General features: G+C 50.0%; 1 long non-coding RNA gene across 1 annotated transcript; it reads left to right on the plus strand.

Annotated features, from left to right (window-relative positions):
• Nucleotides 1-75: 75 nt before the first annotated feature.
• Nucleotides 76-15120, plus strand: LOC113619211 (uncharacterized). Its single transcript, XR_003432328.1, has 2 exons — nucleotides 76-307; nucleotides 12455-15120. It is a non-coding gene; the product is annotated as an uncharacterized LOC113619211 (long non-coding RNA).
• Nucleotides 15121-15381: the final 261 nt, after the last annotated feature.

The following is a 15381-nucleotide window of genomic DNA, read 5'->3' on the forward strand; positions in this document are numbered from 1 at the left end:
CGCTACACCTGGTGGTGCCCTGGAGGGCGAGAAGGGTGGGACTGCTGAGAGGAGGCAGGGGTGGGCAGCTGCTGACCACCTGGGGAGGTGATGTCGCTAGACCCCCAACTGGGACTGCTGTGAGGCTGGGGGCTGCAGGAGTGCAGTGTGAGCTTGCAGTGTCTGGAGATGATGAGATGGTCAAGGGAGCGAGTGAGGGATGGAGGACCAAGCCCCCTGCAGCCCTCCCGGTGGAGAAACCTGGGAGTCCAGGAGGAGCCAGTGAGAAAGACCCAGATGGAGCAGACTGGGGAAGAGGACCCCAGGGGTGAGTGATGTACATTTGGCTGCTGGAGGGATGAGGGTAGTGAGGCCCCTCCGGGGCCATGGCCAGTGCAGTGTGGAGGCATTGTTGGGGTGAAAACAGATTGCTCAAAGGAGGAGGGCAAATATAAGACAACTTTTCAAGGTTGTAGATGGAAGCCACAAATGGGGCTCGGAGGCCAGGAGGAGAAGACAGTTTGCTATTTGGGCTGGAGCCCTGGTGACCTCAGTGGTGCTGACTGGGTACAGGGGGAGAATGACCACGCTGCATGAGCCGAGGTCCCCACCTAGGACTGGGGACTGGATGCAGGGGGCAGTTGGTAGCCCTTCACGTTGGGGGGGAGGGGAAGACCCTGATGCATGGTCTCTTCTAGCTGCTTCTGTTTTCCAGTACAATGGGAGCTCAGGTGACCCAGGTCGGAAGTGGAGGCCCAGGGGACAGCAGAGTGGGAGCAGCCCTAGGCTGAGGGCAAAGTGGCCCCAGGAAGTCACCTGACAACCCTGTGACACCGTGGCCACCGGTCTGCAAATGGGGCAGAGCCAGGAGCAGGCGTGTGAGGCGTGGCAACGGTTCCAGATTCGTTCCAGGCCTAGGGCCTCTTGCTGGGGATGCACACCAGACATCTGTGCTGCCCGCCTGTTTCCCTAGGTGACCTCATCGGTGACAACACCCCAGACCTTGACCCTGAACTCTGGGCTCCGGTGTCCAGCTGCCTGGCCACATCTCTGCTGGGATATCTCTAGGGAACTCAGGCTCTGATGTCAGAAGGTCAACCCCTGGCCTTCCCACAGCCCCATGGCAGGGCTCCTTCCTGCCTGCTGAGCCGAGGCACCAGGGTCCTTGCCTGCAAGCTCTACTGACGTGGGCTGTCAGTAGACCCCTCAGAATCTGCCATGGCACCCCCACCCCCACCCCCCCGGCCCAAGGCCAAGCACCTCCCCCAGCTGGAGAATCAGCTCAGCACTGGCCTTCTGCTTCTGTCCTTGGGCCCCAAATCTATTCTTAACGTGAAAGAGTAACTCTCATAACACATTAGCCAAGGAATGTCCCTCCTCTGCCCGAAACTGTCCAGGGGCCTCGCTCAGAGCAAAAGCGTAAGAGTGGAGGTGACGGGGGCCCAAGGACACCTGGGATGATGGAAATGTGTGTTGTGTTGGTGGTGGTGACAAGCTCCTGACTGTGTACATGCGTCAGAACTCACTGAAGTCTACAGGTGACCTTGTGTGGATATACCCCATAGGGCGGAACGAAAAGAAGGAGCCAGAAGCCAGGACAGAAGCAGTGAGAGGTGACCCCACCCCACCACGCCCACGCCTCCCCTTTCCCCAGAGGGCGAGCGGTCCTCGCTCCTCTGCCTCCTAGCCACCCCCGGGGGCCTCCTCCCTGCCCCTCTCCGATGGACCTGTGTCCCCTTACCCTCTGGTGGGCCATTCCGGGGAGGCTGCCCATCTGAACAACAGAACAGAACAAACAGGCTCTCTCTTGACCTAGAGCTGCTCTGCTCGTCTTTGCATATAGCACGACTCCTCAGAAGTGCTGTCTACACTCGCCCGCCCCAATTTCCCTCCCTGTTTCATCTCTTAACCCTGCAGCCTTCTGCCTTCCCCTAGGAAAATGCTCTGGTCCAGGTCTCCCCAGGTTTTGTGGACTGCCTCCATCGTCATCTCTGCCCCTCCGTGCTGCTCTCTTCTCCTGGAAACACGTTCCCCTTGGCCCACTGCCCCGTGTTCTGCCCCCGAGCCGGCCTCCCCTCCCCTCCCTGCAGCCGCTCCTGGCCAGCGCTCTCACTGGCGTCTGTGCACCGCTGTGTCCCTCAGTGGACTGCACATGGTGAACTTGCCCGTCTCAGCCCACGGCGTGCCATCTTTTCTGCTGCTGGGCCACAAACATTTGGACTCATGCCTGATTTCTCTCTTTCTGTTTTCCCACAGCCAGTTCATGGGGAAGTCCTCTCAGCTCTATCTTCAAACCTGCCTAATGCAGCCGTGGTGCTCAGCCTCTGCAGCGGCTGCTGCCCCGGCCCGAGCCCACCTGTCCCGTCTGGGTTGGTGTCACAGCCTCCGCCCCCGACCCCCGGTCTCTCGCGGACAGGGCAGCCAGTGGGCCACCCCCTCAACGCCTGGGTCAGCATGCAGCACGCCTCTGCTCAGCAGCCCAGCAGCTGCTCCACGTCCCGAGGTCCCGCCTCGGGCCTGGGCCCTGCCCCCGCTCTGGCCTGGCGTCCACGGCCCTCCTGGACATGCTGGGCCCTCGCACCTCATGGCCACGGCTGAGCTGCTCCCAGGCCTGGGTGGCGCTCCCTGGCCGCCCACATGGCTCCTCCCGCACTCAGGCCTGTGCTCAGATATCTCCTGAGGCCTCTCTTGACCAATCTGGCAACAAACCCCAGCGCTTGACCACCTCCCTTGTTGGCAAGACTCTCATCTCATGTATTGTTGGTGGGAACAGAGGGGAGATGGACAATATCCAGCAAAATGATGTGGGCATTTATCCTTTGCCCAGCAATCACCAAGTAGGAATTTATCCCAAAGATACACTGGCAAAAATGCAGAAGATTCATGAATGAGGCTACTAATTGCAACATAATTTGTAATAGAAAAAACTGGAACGGTCCACGTGGCATCAGGTGCAAGTCCTTAATAAACCACTGACCCTCCACACAGGGGCTTGCAGCTGTAAAAGGAGCGCCAGACGCCTGTACATGCCGTCATGGGGTCTCCTCCAGGACGGTGTCCAGGGCACACCACTAAGATGGGCAAGATGGAGAAAAGGGTATTCAGCCCCTGCCACCGCATACCCAGAATGCGGGGTTCCTACTATGCATTCCACGTACCTGCCTGTGTTAGAAATCCACGTGGCTTCCATGAAGGTGGTGCCAGGAGCAGGACTTATGTCTCCCCGGACCCCTCATAAAGCACAGAGGGGGACGCAGCAGCGCAGCAAGGCAGGTGGCCAACACTGACGCCAAAGCTCCACGACAAGCAGGTGGCTCCGGCCTCCGGCCTCCGCTGCCTGAGGTCAGCATGTGCGTGGAGGGTCCGAGCTCACCCTCCCACCGGAAGCAGCTAAACGCTGGACCGCATCAGGCAGTGCAGGCCATGACTCCCGACAGAGAGGGACAAATGGAGCGAGCCAACGACCAGAGGCCAAAGTGCTGGAGGCTGCAGGGCGGGGGGCCAGAGGGGAGGGCCTGTCCGGAGGGCGCTCCAGAGCTGGGCAGAGGGTGCCAAGTCCAGGCCGAGCCCTGATAGGGATGTGCGTGGAGGAAGCTGCCCGGGGCTACGTAGAACCCCTGAGAGGCGCCAGGAGAGACGCTCTGGGAGGTCACAGAGGGCTGGGCGTGTCCTGCCAGCCCAGGAGCCGTGGGGGCCAGGCACCAGGCCGGAAGATCACCGCCTCAGCAGAAAGACAGCCCCCGTCAGCCTGCTGAGGAAACGCATGGAAGGGACCAAGTGTGTCCAGGAACCCCACCTCAGCCAGGACAAAGCGTGAGGGGGAGGCACTCGACAAGGACGGTGCCCCGCGTCTGGGGTCCAGTCCCACTCACCGGGCGAGCAGAGGAGGGACCTGCGACTCGCAGTGGGGGCGGAAGTCAGTCACTGAGGCAGACGCACTGCTGACGCTAATGCCAGAACCGGTCGAACAGGCATTAAAACGGTTCCTGTAACTCTATCCCACGTGTTCAAAGGCCGGGAAGATGGCTGGGCACGCCTGGACGTGGGTCAAGACACGAACAAGGCCACAGGAAGCAAAGGCGCTACACAGGCTGCCGTGGCCAGGAGCCAGGAGCCAAATGCGGGCCACTAAGCATCAAAGAGAATAAGAGCGGCAGCAGGTTAAAATACACCAGATGTGTTTAAACCACAAATACATATGCTGCTTAAAAACCCAACATGGTGTTGCTGTAGGGCTCTGAGGAACCAACTTGTCATTTTCAAACCTGGTAGATGATGGGAGAAAACCCTTCATCCACCTGGCCTTGTATACAGACCGCATCGCAGGGTAACCAAAGACGTGATGAGGGATCCGTTTTCTTTGTGAATATTCCAGCTAATACATGAAGAAGAAATATAGAGTTAATGGGCTTCCCTGGTGGTGCAGTGGTTAAGAATCCACCTGCCAATGCAGGGGACATGGTTCGAGCCCTGGTCCAGGAAGATCCCACATGCCACGGAGCAACTAAGCCCATGCGCCACAACTACTGAGCCCGTGTGCTGCAGCTACTGAGCCCGCGTGCTGCAACTACTGAAGCCCGTGCACCTAGAGCCCATGCTCCGCAACAAGAGAAGCCACCGCAATGAGAAACCCACACACAGCAAGGAAGAGTAGTCCCCGCTCGCCGCAACTAGAGAGAGCCCGCACACAGCAACAAAGACCCAATGCAGCCAAAAATAAAATAAATAAAAAATTTAAAATACTGCCATTTCACAGTCCTAATGGTAATGCCAACCCAAAAGGGAGATGGTCAGACATGCATGCCTTCTGGTCAAAGGCCGCACCAAAAAGCCGAACCTGAATCCAAGTACAGCCAATGCTCTGTGCTTCACCCCACACCATTCCCCGTGAGCGCCCTCAAGTGGCCAGCACAGTCTGTTCAGTCTCTGTCGCAGGTCTTCTCCAGCAAGTGGCGGGGAGAAGCCCCCGTGACCACACAGGCGAGGAAGAGGCGCTGCCTGGGTCAGCCCCCGACAGTGGGCTGGCAGCGGGGGTGCACCTCTGGGGCCACGTTTTGCACCCCTCCAGCACCGGGAGGAATCAAGTCCCCTTCCTGCAAGCTGCCCTGTTGATGTGCCTCTGTGTCTGGTGTTTCCTCCCTGCCTGTGTCTCACTTCTCACTCTTTCCTGCTTCCTAAAATCATCTCCTGAGAGCAGCTCCTGACCCAGGTCTTTATTTGAGAGCAGCTTCTGACCCAGGCACCCCGGCAGGAGGGAGGCAGCTCGGGAAGCTCGGAAGCTGCCGCGTGAGAGGCTCCGCTTCTTCCAAGAACAACTTGCGAGGGACTGAAAAGATACAGTGAGGGAAACTAGAGATGGAGAAGGAGGTGAGCGTAGACCAATGACTGGTTTGTATCCTGAATCAAACAAACTGAACTAAATTAAACTAAACACACATGCATCAGTTGGAGCGACTGGACGCTGCAGCGATACTTGATGGTCAGTGTTCCAGATGTAATCATGGAATTATGGTTATCTTTATCTTATCCTTATCTTTCAGAGATAGACACTAAAATATCTAGGGATGGAAATGATATGGTGTCTGAGTAATTTCTCAGAATAATTCGGAGGAGTAGAGGTGGGGAGGAATCCGGAGAAAGCAAGATTGGCCACAAGCTGACGTAACTGGAGCTGAGTGATATATTCACATGTGTTTATTATACAATTCTCTCTCCCTTTGTGTTTGTTTCCATTATAAAAACTTTAAGAGTTGCAAGCACATTCACTGCTGGCCCTCTCTGCTCTTTTTCTGAAGTGCTCACCACCTTTGGGCGCAGTACAGACTCTGTCTTCTTCACTCTCCTCTCTGGAAATCAGGCTCCCCTGGGAGGCGGGGGTGCCTTTGTCAGTTTCTTCAGAGCTGTAGACTCTGCACCTGGAGTGGAGCCTGGTCCCAAGGCCACGTCCACGTGCAAATGACAGCCAGAGGCTGAGGCTGGGGCAGCGGAGCAGGAAGGCGGGTGAACACTGAAGGGTGGTCAAGGGCTGGCCCGGCAGACAGATTTAACAGAAGAAAGGTGGGAGGACACAGAGGCAACAGTTGATTAGAGAGTAGCTGAAGTTTCAGATTTAAAGACTAACCGCAGATCCAGACACTAACGTAAAGATAAGAGCATGCTGAAACCCCTGAAGCTGGGGAAGGACAGGGGAGGTCAGCCACCCACCAGCCTCCTCTGGCCAGAGAAGGCACACGCTGATGGGAGAACAGCGCCTAGACCGTCAGAAGACACCACGTTGGCAATAGCTGAAGCCTGATTCTGACCAGGTATTCAATCACAAATAAAGTCTCAGACAATTTGAAAAAAAATTATTTCATACAAACGACACTTTCTGACATCTCTGCAAGTAATATGGAATTAAACAATAAGACAGTTTTCTAAAAATTCTTCTTTGGAAAATTAGAAATACATTTCAAACTAACTTGTGAATTACGTACAGAAACTAATGTGGAAAACTACAAGTCACTGATGAAAGAAATCAAGAAGATCCCAACAAATGGAGAAATATTCCATGTACATGGATAGGGTGACTCAATACTGTCAAGATCTCAGCTCCTCCCAGCTGGATCTATCAATTCAATGCAATCTCAATCAAAATCCCAGCAAATTATTTTGTGGATATGGACAAACTGAATCTAAAGTTTACATGGAGAGGACTTCCCTGGTGGCACAGTGGTTAAGAATCTGCCTGCCAATGCAGGGGACACAGGTTCGAGCCCTGGTCCGGGAAGATCCCACGTACCACGGAGCAACTAAGCCCGTGTGCCACAACTACTGGGCCTGCGCTCTAGAGCCCGCGAGCCACAACTACTGAGCCCACGCACCACAACAACTGAGCCTACATGCCTAGAGCCTGTGCTCTGCAACAAGAGAAGCCACCGCAATGAGAAGCACGCACACTGCAACGAAGAGTAGCCCCTGCTCGCCGCAACTAGAGAAAGCCTGCACACGGCAACGAAGACCCTACGTCGCAAAAAATGAATAAAAAAAAATCATCTTAAAAAAAAAAAGTTTATATGGAGAGACAAGAGGTCCAGAACAGCCAACCTAATATTGAAGGAGAAGAAAACTTTGGAGGACTGAGGTTACCCCACTTCCAGACTCACCATAAAGTTACAGTGATCGAGTTAGTACGGTACTGGTGAAAACAGACAAATCAATGGGAGAGAATAGAGAGCCTAGAGATAGAATCACACAGATTGCGCCAACTGACCTTCAACGAGGAACAAAGGCAATTCTGTGGAGAAAAGACAGTCTTTTCAACAAATGTTACTGGATCAAGTAGACACCCACATGCCAAAACATGTAACACATGTAAAGACACAGATTTTACAACTTTCACAAAAATTATACACCTAAGTGTAAGACACAAAACTATAAACCCATAGAACATAACATAGAAGAAAATACAAGTGACTGTCGGTTCGGTGGTGACTTCTTAGATAACACTGAAAATGTAAAAGCCCTGAAGGAAAAAAGTGGATAAATTGGACTTCGTTCAAACTAAAAACTTCTGCTCTGTGAAAGACACTGCTAAGAGAATGAAACGAAAAGCCACAGACGGGGGGAAATTTGCAAAACACGTCTGTTATGCAAAACATGCAAAGAACCATTAAATCTCAACAATAAGAAAATAACCGAAGTTTAAAATGGGCAAAAGACCTCACCAAAGATGATTTACAGATGGCAAACAAATACATGAAAAGATGGTCCACATCATATGTAATCAGGGAAATGCAAATCAAAGCAACATTTTGATACCGCGACATACCTAATGGAATGGCTCAAATCCAGAACACTGACAACACCAAATGTGGAGCGACAGGAACTCTCATCATTTCTGGCGGGAATGCAAAATGGTGCAGCCACATTGGAAGATAGTGTGGCAATTTCCTAGAAAACTAAACGTTCTCTTACCATTAGATCCAACAGCTGTGCTCCTTGGTATTTACCCAAAGGAGCTGAAAATGTATGTCCACACAGAAAGTCACACATGAATGTTCATAGCAGTTTTACTCATAATTGTCAAAACTTGGAAGCAACCAAAATGTCCCTCAATAGGTGAATGGACAAACTGTGGTCTATCCAGACAATGGAATACTATTCAGCACTAAAAAGAAATGAGCTATCAAGCCATGAAAAGACACGGAGGAACTTTAAATGCATATTTCTAAGTGAAAGAAGCCAGTGGGAAAGGCTGCACACTGTATGATTCCAACTTTATGACATTCTGGAAAAGGCAAAACAATGGAGATAAAGGAAGGATGAGTGGTTACTAGGGGTCTGGGCGGGAAGGGATGGGCAGGTGGAGCACAGAGGACTTTTAGGGCCAGGAAACTGCTCTGTGTCACACTGTAATGGTGATACGTGTCATCATACAGTTCTCAGACCCATGGAATGTACAACACCAAGGGTGATCCCAATGTCAACCACAGACTTTAGTTAGTAACAGTGTGTTGATACTGGTTCACAATTACAACAAATATACTGATGTTAATAGGGGAGGTGGTATGCGGGGGCTGGGGGAGAGGGGACATGTGGGAACTCTCTGTATTTTGTGACAACTTTTTCTGTAAACCTAAAACTGCTCTAAAAAGTACAGCGTTATTAATTAAAAATCAAATTACTAATAAATGTAATGAAAGAGTACAATACTTATATTCTGAAAACTATGAAACATTTTTGAAGAAAATTAAAGAAGACCTAAATGAATGGAAACACATCCATGTTCATGGATTGGAGACAATATTGTTAAAATATCAATTTTCCAGGACTTCCCTGGTGGTCCAGTGGTTAAGAATCCTCCTCCCAATGCAGGGGATGAGGGTTCAATCCCTGGTAGGGGAACTAAGATCCCACATGTCACGGGGCAACTATGCCTGTGTGCTCTAGAGCCCGCGCTACAACTAGAGAGCCTGTGCACTGCAACTACTGAGCCTGTGTGCTCTGGGGCCTGCGAGCCACAACTAGAGACAAGCCCTTGCGTCACAACGAAAGATCCTGCATGCCCTAATGAAGATCCCGCGTGACGCAGCTAAGCCGATGCAGCCACCCCAAAATAAAAAGATATCAATGTTCACCCGTCTGATCTACAATCCATATCAAAACCCAGCTGGCTTCTTTGCAGAAACTGATGATGTGACCCCAAAATGTGTATGGAAATTCATGGGACTCAGAATAGCCAGAACAATCTAGGAAAAGAACAGGGGCTTCCCTGGTGGCTCAGTGGTTAAGAATCTGCCTGCCAATGCAGGGGACACGGGTTCGAGCCCTGGTCCGGGAAGATCCCACATGCCGCGGAGCAGCTAAGCCTGTGAGGCACAACTACTGAGTGCGCGTGCTGCAAGACTGAAGCCCGTGCGCCTAGAGCCCGTGCTCTGCAACAAGAGAAGACACAGCAATGAGAAGCCCGCGCACCGCAACGAAGAGTAGCCCCCGCTCGCCGCAACTAGAGAAAACAACAAAGACCCAACGCAGCCAATATATATACACGTGTATATATATATATATATATATATATGTGTGTGTGTGTGTATATATATATATATATGTATAACTCCCATTTCCTGATTTCAAAATTTACTATAAAGCAACAGTGAACAAGACAGTGTGGTACTGGCATAAGGACAGACATACAGATCAATGGATTAGAGTTGAGAGTCCAGAAATAAGCCCTCACATTTTTTTTTAATTTTTTTTTTTTTTTTTGCGGTATGCAGGCCTCTCCCTGTTGTGGCCTCTCCCCTTGCGGAGCACAGGCTCCGGACGCGCAGGCTCAGCGGCCATGGCTTATGGGCCCAGCCGCTCCACGGCATGTGGGATCTTCCCGGACCGGGGCACGAACCTGTGTCCCCTGCATCGGCAGGCGGACTCTCAACCACTGCGCCACCAGGGAAGCCCAAGCCCTCACATTTATGATCAACTGATTTTCAAGAACGATGCCAAGACAAGTCAATGGAGAAAGCATAGTCTTTTCAAGAAATGGAAAACTGAATATTCACATGCAAAAGAATGAAATTGGACTCCTACCACACACCGTATACGAAAATTAACTCAAATGCACCAAAGGCCTAAATGTAAGAGCTCAAACTTTTAAACTCTTAGAAGAAAACATAGGTATAAATCTTGGATTAGGCATTGTTTCTTAGACATGATACCATAGGTACAAGCAACAAAAGGAAAAATGGATAAATTGAATATCATCAAAACAAAAAACATACGTATTCAAAGGACACCATCAAGAAAGTGAAGAGACAGCTCGAGGAATGGGAGGAAACTTTTGCAAATCATATATCTGATAAGAGTTTCATACCTAGAACACATAAAATATGTAAGAATACAAACAACACATAAACCCTTATAACTCAACAAAAGAAAGACAAACACTCAAAAAATGAACAAATTGGGACTTCCCTGGTGGCGCAGTGGTTAAGAATCCGCCTGCCAATGCAGGGGACACGGGTTCAAGCCCTGGTCCGGGAAGATCCCACATTCCGCGGAACAACTGAGCCCGTGTGCCACAACTACTGAGCCTGCGCTCTAGAGCCCGCGCGCCACAGCTGCTGAGCCCGTGTGCCACAGCTACTGAAGCCCGTGCGCCTAGAGCCCATGCTCCGCAACAAGAGAAGCCACCACAATGAGAAGCCCGTGCATCGTAAGGAAGAGTAGCCCCCACTCGCCGCAACTAGAGAAAGCCCACACGCAGCAACGAAGACCTAACACAGCCAAAAGTAAATAAATTAAATAAATAAATTTTTTAAATGAACAAATTATCTGAATAGATATTTCTCTAAAGAAGATGCACAAATGGCCAATAAGCACATGAAAAGATGCTCAACATCATTAGCCATCAGGGAAGCGCAAATCAAAACCACAAGATACCACTTCACACCCACTAGGATGGCTAGAATCAAAAAGACAGGCAAAAACAAACGTTGCCAAGGACGGAGATGAATTGGACTCCTCAGGCATTGTTGGTGGGAATGTAAAATGGTGCAGCTGCTTTGGAAGGGTCTGGCAGTTCCTCAGAAAAAATTAAATGTGAAGTTAGCATATAACCCAGCAGTTCCACACCTACAGACCCAAGAGAAACGAAAGCAAATGTCTGCCCCAAACTGGCATATAACTGTCCATAGCAGCATTATTGATAACAGCCTCAAGATGGAAATAACCCAATGTCCATCAACTGATGAATGGATAAACAAAATGTGGTCCATCCATACAATGAAACATTATTTGGCAACAAAAAGAAAGGAAGTACTAACACATGCATAAACATGGATGAACCTTGAAAACGTTACACTCAGTGAAAGAAGACAGTCACAAAAGACCACATGTTATGATTCTACTTAAATGAATTATCTAGAATCGGCCAGTTGAAGAGACAGAAGGCAGATTAGTGACTGCCAGGGGCTGGAATGCTGGGGGGACTGGGGAGAGCCTGCTAATGAGGACAGGGCTTCTTTCGGGGGTGAGAAAATGCTCTAGAGTTGATCATAGTGATAGCTGCATATATATGCAAATATACTCAAATCGATTTAATTTACACATTAAATGGGTGAATTACGGGACATGAGGATTGTATCTCAATAAAGCTGTTATTTAAAAAAGAGAATTACAAAGGAAAGTACAAAATATTTAGAACTGATGAAAATGAAAGTGCTACATGTTTATCTCCATGGAAAAATTAAAATTAGATAACTCACACCATAAATACACACAAAGATATACATAAATGACCATCTCACGCAATACACAAAACAGATATCCATCTCAAGAACACATATATGAAAATTAGATACCCTCTCTCACCATACATACAAAAAATGAGACACCAACTTCATAGCATATACAAAATATTAGATATCCAACTTACAGCACACACGCAAATAGACACCTATTCCCGGTGTACGCCAGAAAATTTGGTAACTGTCTCATACCATACACAAAATATCATGCCACACAGTAGACAGAAAATGAGATACTAATTTCAGCCATATAGAGAAAAAAGCTAGACACCCACCTCACATTTTAAACAAATAAGTTAGTCACTCATGTCACACACACACACACACACACACACACACCACACTTTTCCAGCTCAGAACACAATGCTAAAAGATTTATCGCGCCACATCCACACATAGAAAATTTGACACCCATCTGGAAGTATTTTTAAACAATAGACGCTGTTGAGAAGCAGTTCTCCGTGAACATCTCACGCCTCCGCTTCTGCGAGGTCCAGGCTCTCAGAGCAAGGTCGTTTACAGCCAAGTCAAGAAGGTTTGTCTCAGAGACATTCCGGGGCAGACAGGAATGTCCCCACTGGGAGAAGATTTGCTTACATTTCAGAGTAAAGAGAAGGTTTCTCTCTCTGGAAGGTGGGATGGGGAGGTCCCCAGCAGTCCTGTATAAGATCAGAGTTTCCTAATTTCAGGATTCTTCTGAAACACACCCCTCTGCGGGCGCGGGTGCCACCTGCATGCCCGTGGAGACCGACGGGGAGGAGCTGCTCCGGGGCATCGCTGCGGCTGCCGGGAACCAACACTCTTTGCCTCTGACCCGGGGGTCGCGATCCCGCAGATGCACACATGGGAGACTGTGCTGGGTCACCTTGTTAGCTGCAGAGAGAGCAGTCTCAGACCCTTCACGGTTTCTGACCTAACACACGCATCTTACACCAAAGAACAAGATGCCCATTTTTTCCATTCAGGCAGAAAACTTAGGTAAACTTTCTACTCCATATATACACACAAAAGACAAAACCCATCTCACACCACACATACCTTACTAACCACTAGCCACACAGCCTTACATAAAACACCGTGACCACACACTGGATACCATCTAATAACACACACACGAAATAGATGGACATCAGGCCACGCACGACATTACATACCCACCTCCTTCTCCCCCTTCCTCTCTCTCCCTCCCTCCCCCCCCTCCTCCCTCTCCCCCTCCCTCTCCCCCTCCCTCTCTCTCCCTCCCTCTCTCTCTTTCTCCCCGCCCCAACAATACGACCTCACATCTTGCACATACAAAAAGTTGTCCATCTTCTTTATACACACACACACACACACACACACACACACACACACACACAAAAGAAGCCCCTGCTTCTTCAAAGGCTGAATGGTTCTGGAAAGTGTGGGTGGATGGGGTCACAGGCTCCCCAGTGCGAAGGGGCAGCGAGTTGGGTCGCGGATACTTGTTGCCAGGACCTTGGGGTGTATGTAAGCCCGTGCTGACCTTCCCCAGCTATGCTGGGGGAAGACAGAGGGGCAGACGTGGGTAGTGGGGAGCCGCCACCCTAAGGGCTTCTCTCGGGGAGAGCCGACTGCACACAGGCCACGGTGGCCAGAGCGCTCCTTTGTTTGAGTAGATAGGCTCATGGTCCGGTGCAGGTTTGTCAAGTGTGTTCAGTGGACAGATTCCCTGCTCGGCCTCCCACACGGATAAGGCTGAAGTCACGTCATTTTGATGCGGTGGAGAATCCAGATGCTGATTTGCTTACTCACCTCCCTGTCAGGTGGTGCTGGGGTGTGTGGCCTTCAGCAGCTGGGGACCGGGGAAGCAGTAAAGGCTTAGACTCTGGGAGGGACGCTGTGCTTCGGGACCAGAAGGTCTGGCCGGCTCCGCCTCAGGGGTGCGCTCTGGAGAAGTGGGCCCCGTCCGAGAACCTGCCAGGCTGGCCGGGGCCTGGAGACGCAGGGGCTACGGAGGGGGGCACAAGGCAGAAAGCGCGCCCACCCCACACAGTCCACTCTCAGCCACAACCGCATGCCGGCCCCGCCCTGCCCCAGGATTCGGGTGTGGACAGACTGATTCCTGCCCCCGAGTAGCTGGTCCTCTCCTGAGGGGAGAAGATAAAAACCAAGTAAACACCAAACAAATGGATGAGGCAGCGCCTCTTGGAAGGCGAGCTTTCTTCTCCAATATCATCCTCAGCAAAGACGTGCTGCCTTTGCTGCAATCTTGGCAAAGAGACGCCCCTCAGCTGCCTAATCACGAGCAGGAGGCAGTTTAAGGAGGACACATCAGCCTGAAAAAGCTTCAGTTAATGGCAGAGTGGGATGCTGATCGGAGCCTATATTTGGTTAAGAAAAAAGGAAAAAAAGAAATTGAAACAGATTTAGTCATAATTGTGTGCGTTGTATGTTATTTTAAACAAGCCTTTAAAGATGATTTTCAGCAGTAAGATGCAAGGTGGGTTTTGTGCGGAGATCACTAAAGGGTATGTACCTCCAAGCTGTGATGGTTCCAGAGATGTGCACGTGGGTTCCAGGTGCAGAAGGACACTTGTGTGGGTGCCGGTACAGCTTGAGTCAAAACCTGAACAGTGTAGATGCTTACGGTAAAGATAGTTGTCCAGAATTTAAACAAAACTCTTTCATTAAATGTGAGTAGAAAAAGTCATTGTTTCCAAATGAATGTACTTTCCACATTATGTAAGTTTTAAAAGTTAAGCTTCTTATTTTGAGATAATTACAGGTTCAAATGCAGTTGTAAGAAATAATACCAAGATTCCTTGTACACTTTGCCCAGTTTCCCCCAAAAGTAACATCTTGCAAAACACAGATGTACTCTATCACAGCCATAACACAGTTGCTGACGTAATCCATGATCTTTTTAAGATTTCTCGTTTCACTTGCATTCGCTGTGTGTGTATGTGTGTGTGTACCTGACACGAGTGTATCGCGTGTGCGGGTCCGTGTATCCACGCCACAGTCACGATACAGACACAGGCCCCTTGACCGCTTTTGCCCACTTTCTAATTGGACATGTGTTTTGTTGTTGAGTTTGGAGCGCTCTTTATATACTCCGGATACCAGTCCTTCGTGGAGTACATGGTTTGCAAATATTTTCTCCCAGTCTACGTCTACAATAACCCTTTGATAAGAATTGTTACACCTACAGGTCACTCTGAGAAGACTTGACATCTTCACTGTGCTGAGTTCTCTGATCCATGAAAATGGTATCTCTCTCCATTTTTTTTACGTCTTTATTGGTTTCTTTCATTACCGTTGCATAATTTTTAGCATACAAGTCCTGTGTACACTTTGCTGTTTACACCCAAGTATTTAAATTTCTTTGACATGATTGTAAATGGTATGTGTCTTTAATTTTGGTTTCCACACGTTCCAAATTGGTGTATAGAAATGTGACTGATTGTTCTGTGCTGCCTCCGCATAAGAGCCCTCTGGGTGGGGAGGGGAGTCCCACAGCAGAGCTGGAGCATCACAGAGGCGGAGAGCACAAGGCAGCATCACGTCCATTTATGTCAGCCCCACACAGGGAGCTACACAGGTGCCCTCAGGAGGAGTAATACTAGGGGAGCCATGGAGAGGTGTCCAAGGTGGA

The sequence above is a fragment of the Aethalodelphis obliquidens genome, unplaced genomic scaffold (genome assembly GCF_003676395.1).
Source record: "Aethalodelphis obliquidens isolate GAN/ISIS:26980383/991018 unplaced genomic scaffold, ASM367639v1 scaffold6, whole genome shotgun sequence".
NCBI classification, from domain to species: Eukaryota; Metazoa; Chordata; class Mammalia; order Artiodactyla; family Delphinidae; genus Aethalodelphis; species Aethalodelphis obliquidens.